The sequence below is a fragment of the Pezoporus flaviventris genome, unplaced genomic scaffold (assembly GCF_033815535.1).
Source record: "Pezoporus flaviventris isolate CSIRO_AGI_PZ_B2104156 unplaced genomic scaffold, CSIRO_AGI_Pfla_v1 ptg000013l, whole genome shotgun sequence".
Classification (NCBI taxonomy): Eukaryota; Metazoa; Chordata; class Aves; order Psittaciformes; family Psittacidae; genus Pezoporus; species Pezoporus flaviventris.
This window is the reverse complement of record NW_026892561.1, coordinates 39,586,660-39,593,377: the sequence shown is the minus strand read 5'-3', so window position 1 is coordinate 39,593,377 and position 6,718 is coordinate 39,586,660.

Here is a 6,718-nt window from a genome sequence, read left to right as displayed (position 1 = left end):
GTTTAGGCATAGCATTTGGTTTTTAGTGAAGAGCTGCTTTTTACTTTAGTTATCCAGCTGGCTTGATACACATACAATTAAATGATTTGTTCAAGATCACGAAGGGAATCAGTGGCTCAAGTGGGAGAAGAAAGTTGGACTGGGAAAAATGAAAATACTAGTTCCCATCATGGCACAATTTCTCAGTAGTATTTAAGTAAATTAGAGGGGCAGCTTATTGTATTTCACAGTCATCTGCACAACTCCCAGCATTGTATAGACTAAATTTACATCAGTAGGGAAATGTAGATGCAGACAGAAAACTGAAGGGGGGGGGGGGGGAGGGGAAACAAACAAAACCCAACCAAAACCTCAAAACAAACAATACCCCCCCAAACTGAACACCCCCTCCCCAAAAAAGACCCAAAACAACAACAAAAAACCAAACAAAAACCAAAACAAAAATACAACACACCACCCCAAGAAAAGCCCCACCTGCTTTCATGACAGGTATCTAAGCAGACATTCCAGATAAAGAACAGAAAAAATTAAATGAAAATTTGTCTTCCAAAGCTTTTTTGTTTTGTAGGTATCACTTTTAGGGGAAGAGTTGAGCTGTGTAACGAGTCTGACATGCTTGTCTTTAGCCATTTATTAACCAGCCTATATGAATAGTAAATCTAGGATTTTTCTGATTTACAAAGTTCCTTTGTCTTCTTTTTTTTTCCCCTTAATTATCTTTCCCTTTTCCCATGTCAGTATTGTCATGAGACCCATCGTGTTGGTATGATACTATTTCTTTCATCAATAAGATTAGATTACTGCAAATGACTTTTGTCTGTTGCATGCACTGATTACTGATAAAAGTCATAAATTGTTGACATCTATGATAACAGAAGGTAATGATATGGACATTGGCTCAAAATTGGCAGCACAAAATTTGGTAGTTAAAGGAGTAGTGACATTTAGCATTTTCCAGTGTAGTTTTGGGGCAGGACATGGTGTTCCAGCAAGGACAAAGACTCCTGTGATTGCTTTCTACTCTCCTTCCAAACCTACCTCACTTCTCCAGGCCTTTAATTCCCTCCAACATAAATTTTTCAACAGTTTTCTGTCCTTGTAGGCTCTTCATTTCAGCCTCAGTCTCCTGGCTTAGCCAGTGCTGGCTTTCTCCTTGGCTTGCTGCCCGAGTCCCCTGCTGAACTCAGGATGTGGTTCTGCCAATCTAATTGTGGGCTGCTACTGAAAGGGGTAGTCCCATTCCTCCTACTGTCTGCCTTGGTCTCCCTTGTGAGCCGAGTGAAGAGAACTAAAGTTGTACGATTTGTTTCCTTTCCGTTCAGCTCTCTGAATCAGGTCATCCTGGGGTAAAATGAACACCAATGCAAAAAATCACAGCCAGGGTTGGAAAGGATAGTGGAATAGGGAGGGGAGACACCATCTCTTCCAGCAGCACTTCACAGTTAATGTGAGTTTTATCAGTAAACTTCATTTTCAGCTCCAAACTGCTCACTCTGCCTTTTCCTGTTCTTCATCTTCCCCCTTTAGCCCCTCTTTCTAATGGCTTCCTATTTGCTCCCACCCGTACCAGTTTAATAATAACCCCATCCCAGTTACCCGTCAGCTGATGCCAGCTGTCTTGCCCAGCTCCTTTTTTAGTTTAAGTCCTTGCACTTCACTTGTCTTTTGTAGACAGACCTAGTCAGTAGCAGTGCCTGTGGTCCCTTGCTCAGTTGCTGTTTACTAAGTATTAGCTTGAAATGGGAGAAAAATACTTCAGCAGTTAAGACAGATACCTTAGTTTTACAAACTCTTCTCAAAACAGCTTTATTTAAGAATCTCTTGTCATTGAAAAACATCTGAAACTTTACTCTGACTGCATGTTGTTAGAAAAATGGATACAACCCCTAAGAGTTATGAAGTGAAATTCCTACAAACTGAGCTTTCCTCACTTCAAGTCCTTTGTATTAAAAGTAAGCAGTGAAACAGTTTTCAACAATAGGTAGAGGCTCTTTTTCCTACTGTAAACAAATGCTGAATATCTGGACAAAAGTCTCCTCTGCGTAATGCAAGTCAGATCCCATTGACTTAACAGGAGTTGTCGTGCTATATATGAGAGCAGAATCTTGTCTCTGTGAATAAAGGAGTTTTTTCAAGAGTGAGGGGGCTCTGCACAATGAATGCATTTTTAGCAGCCCTTTCTGATTCACTGGCAAACTACCAAACACGAGAACTGTTTCTGTAGTCTTTCTCCTCTCACAATGACAGACATTTTCTTTTTCATTTTTAATGGGAAGTCTTTTGTATTTTTTTTTCTTATGCAAATGTGTCTTATGTTTCTTGGTATTTTGTACAATGAAGCAGAAAGTATTTCTCAGTCATAATATTTGTGAAGTTGGTCCTTCCTGAGTTTATTGTGTATCTTCTAATACCAGTTTAAAACTTAGCTGAGGATAAAGAAGCAGATTTGAGTCTAACTTACACATACATCTCTCGCAATTCAAAAGCTCCTTTTAAACTAGACTGGGCAAACCCCTGTGGAAGTTACAGCAGCCCCAGGAAGCTACCCAGCTGGTGCCAAAATTGTATCTTGCTGTGATCCACCCTAGACCCAAACTAGAAAAGAAGGGAGTGGCTTTCTAGTCTTCAGGAATCCTCCAATGGGCCAAAGTGAGATTCCCTTTAGCCACACAGAAGAAATACAGCTTGGGCTAAAGAACTGCCCTCTTTAGAGCTTCTGTACTGGAAACTACAGCAATCTTGCCTCCTATCTTACTTTATTTTTCTCCCCAAGAGTCCTGCATGACAATTTTTAAAAGGAATTTAGCAGGTATGCAGTTACCATATTAAAAGTTTGGGGGGGGGGGGGGGTTGTGTTGTGTGGTTTACATTTTTATCAACGTCATACAGTATTTTCTTTATAGTAAGTCAAGGTTATTTTCTTCCTGTTGCGTTTTGGAAAACATATTACCACTAACACCACTACAAAGATCAGCTGTGCAGATAGAAATGCATTTCCAGAGAAACAGGAAATTGTAAACTGAGGACCATTCCCGGTGCTCAAAGTCTGTAAGGTGATGAGCCCAACCTGACAACCATCAGACATCCATATTCAGAACCACCAGTGTCACTCGTTCATTTCTCTGAGTGGAACCAACTGAAGTATTTCAGCAACCATCTGACCAAACATGGGCAAAGTCCCTGTGGATGGCAGAAACAATTGTTCTTGCTTTTTGGATGGTGTCAGCAAGTGGAGAATATTGCTTCTGACCCAGAATGTCACACTGCAATGTTATTTGAGGGTAAGCAAAGTCTTGCTGTCTACCTGCATGTAATTGGATTTCATCCAAAGAGGAATCAAACCCCATCTTAAAAGGTGTTTCTAATCTCATGTTTAAAACCCTAGCAGAGGTGTATTCACTATCTCTCCTGATATAAACTATTTAAATATTTAATTGCCCTCATAGTCAGGAAATGTCAACATTAGGTTTGTCTAGCTACAGTTTCCAGCAAATGGATACCACTGCCTTTGTCAATGAGGTAGAAAAGGTCATGCTATCAAGATCTCTCTTCTATACTTCAGTACATATTCAAAGTAATACCGTCTCTTGTAAGTTTTTTTTTTTTTTTCTTTCAGAAGCTGAAATGTAGAAGCTTCATATTGGAAGATAGCTTGTTTTCTGCTCCCTGGATCATTTTTCAGTACTCTTATGAACTATCACTAATATTTATATATTCCCACTAGTGTAAATATCAAAAGTGGATGCAGAGTTTTTTGTAGCGTTTCTTCACCAGTGTGCACACAGAGACCTTCTTTGTAGAAGAGCAGTTCTTATGAACACTGGATTGAATTAGTTCTTTTTGCCATAGCATTGTGTATGCTTTGCTGAACAAATGAACACATCAATCATTCTATCGTTTCTAAATATCACCACCAAAGACTTTATACAACCCCCTAGACTGCCAACACAAAATACCTTCAGCTTACGAATCAGCATCTTGAAGGATGCCACTGGAAACACATTAACTCACTGACATCTTGCCACTGACAATTACATTTTGAAATGTCATGGGGCCAGTTTTTAGGCAAGTTATTTCTGTGTTCATCAGGTGTTTTGAATCAAAACGTCTTGTGGCACTAAATCAATAGCTTAGAGAAATCCAAGTTTCTAATGGAATTGTGATTAGTTTTATCAGCCAAGCATTTAATTATTTAAAAATGTGAAGATGTTTGTTTCTGCTCATGAGGGCCCTGAGTGCACTAAATCGGCATTAATTGCCCTGACCAGTCTGACTGCGCTCTTGCGCTGCATGGTCCTGGAGCCCCATTTTACTTGACTGGGCATCACCAGATACGTGTCTCCAGCCCTGGCTATGCCTACGCCTGGACATGGTTCCTGCCGATTTGGACCCTGGCTCCAGGGCTCAGGTCCAGGCATGGGCTCTTGTCTGCCCCCCAGGCCTGCCCCATTCCCTAGCTGGGGGCAGTGGGATGGGCTCTGCTGGCCATGTCCTGCTGCACTCACCCTGAGGGCTCCCTGTGGATCCCAGTCCCAAGGGAGCTGCTGGCCTGCACTGTGTACTGACAACGTCCTGCATTAAAAGGAATGCAGGTTGGGAAGGGATGTTGGCTGTCAAATACTGCACTGTAATTGCAGCTAATCCTATAGCAGATCATGCTGTTGGCATTCATTGCTCTTTATTAACTGAATATGGATGGACCTTTCCATTTTTTTACCTGTGAGCAGTGTCTAGCCAATGGTTTTCTATGTTCATGAGTTAAAATATTTACTCTTTTGCAACCTGGAAATGTTTGATTTTCAGTGGGGATGATGATCCACACTCTATCAAAGTCAGGCTCAGCTGTCTGAAATCACTGATTTTGGAAACTAGTGTAACAGTTACGGTAGTCAAACTGAGCCTCTGGACTCACTAAAGCCGAGCACAAAAAGATTCCTGTGTTTTATGATGAGCAGACTGAAGAGTTACAGTGGTTGCTGAATAATACTAGTTCGTCTAATACTTTGGTTGACATCTCCTTTGATGTTTTAAAAATATGAATATGTTTAAATGTTGACATTTCATTGTATAACATAGGGAATGGTTGTTCCTTGGAGGCAATCTGATTTCTTTATCAACTTTAATGTTGAATCAGTATGGCGCCCCATCCAAAAAGATGGCTATAGGCACATTTTGCTGACCTATTACTCCTTAACTGTGGAGGGAACCTATTTGGATAAACTGGGAAAAATAATTCAGCAAAGCAGTTGCTAGAAATGAGTGACATGCAGTGTTTTTCTTGGTGACATTTAGAAGAATAAAGAAACATGGAGATAGCTTATTTTAGGCCTGAAATGGAATATATTAGCTGACTGATGTGACACAGTAATGAGCGAGTGACATTTTCTGATGTAATTTTAGAGAAAATAGAATGATTTAAAAGATGTACTGTAACAGAAGAGGCTATTGGAATCAGACATTCAGGAGGAAAATAGGTTTATTCTATTTTATGCTTCACATTTACTGCTGTCTGGCATGAATAATGCTGCAACCATCATAAAGATTTAAACTAACCATGCTGATAAATAGTTAATTCCTCTTGTTTGAAATATCCCTTGTATTGTTGCTTTTATGTTTTTAAGATGTAGATTGTTTTAGCTTTTTCACTCAGGTTTGGTCTCTGGCTTATTTAGTGACTATTTTAAGAACTGCTTTGATGTAGTAGCTCTCCTGTTACACTTGAGTTTTGCAAAGTCCCTAATTAATGGTTCATTTTTTACATTGGCTGAGCAATATATGAGGGTGAATACGTCAGAGCTGACCCACAAGGGCTGCTGATGTGCAGAGGCTGGTGCTGCTCTGTTTAGTGTTGGAGAGAGGGGCTTTAAGGGAACAAGCTCTTGATCCACACCAGAGAATAAATGGAGACTGTTCCTCTCTGTCAGCCCGACAGATGGAGAATGATGTGGTCTTTTTGGTCTTACTTTGACCTCTGCAAGTGTGATAGAAAATGAGTTTTTCAGGTCTTATGCTCAAACAAGTCATGTTTCTCAATACCCTTACAGAACTGTTACACATACGTGTTACCAGGGGCTTCAGCATGGTGGCACAATTACAGGGAGTTCCGAGATGGGAATTAACACTTGCTAACCGTTCTGTCTTCTGGTGCGTTTTTAATACGGTTGTGCTTCAGTCACAGCTGCTGCGGGGCATCACCTCCCCGACTGCGCCGGCACCCCCCGGTCAGCGCGGCAAGCGCGCAACGGTGTCGCAGACTAACCATTGCAGTGCTGGGGGCACTCAGCCGGTAGGCTCCCGCCGCACTGAGGCGAGACCCCCGGGCCGAGCTGTGCTCAGGCCGGACCGGCGGATCGGGGGCGTAGAGGGGGGAGCGCAGGTGCCATTTAGGGGGCGATCTGCGCAGCGGCACCTCTCCTCTCCCTCTCTCTCTCCAGAGATGGCGATGTCTCGTCTCCGCCGGCCGCAGGCGCACGCTGCCGGCTCCAAGCATTTCAGAAACGCCGTCAAGGCGCCGGAGCCGTTCCCCTGTGCCCTGCTCCCACCCCCAACCGCCGTTTCCCCGCGTGGGGGGCAGTGAGACCGGCGGGTGCCCGCAGCCCCTGCGCTCCCCCGGCCACAACCACCGCCGCGCGCAGGGCCGCGTGCCAGCAGGGCCCCGCTTCGCAGTGGCGCGACCGCTGTCCGCCAGGGGGCAGGCGCGCGGCGGGCCGGGATTGGC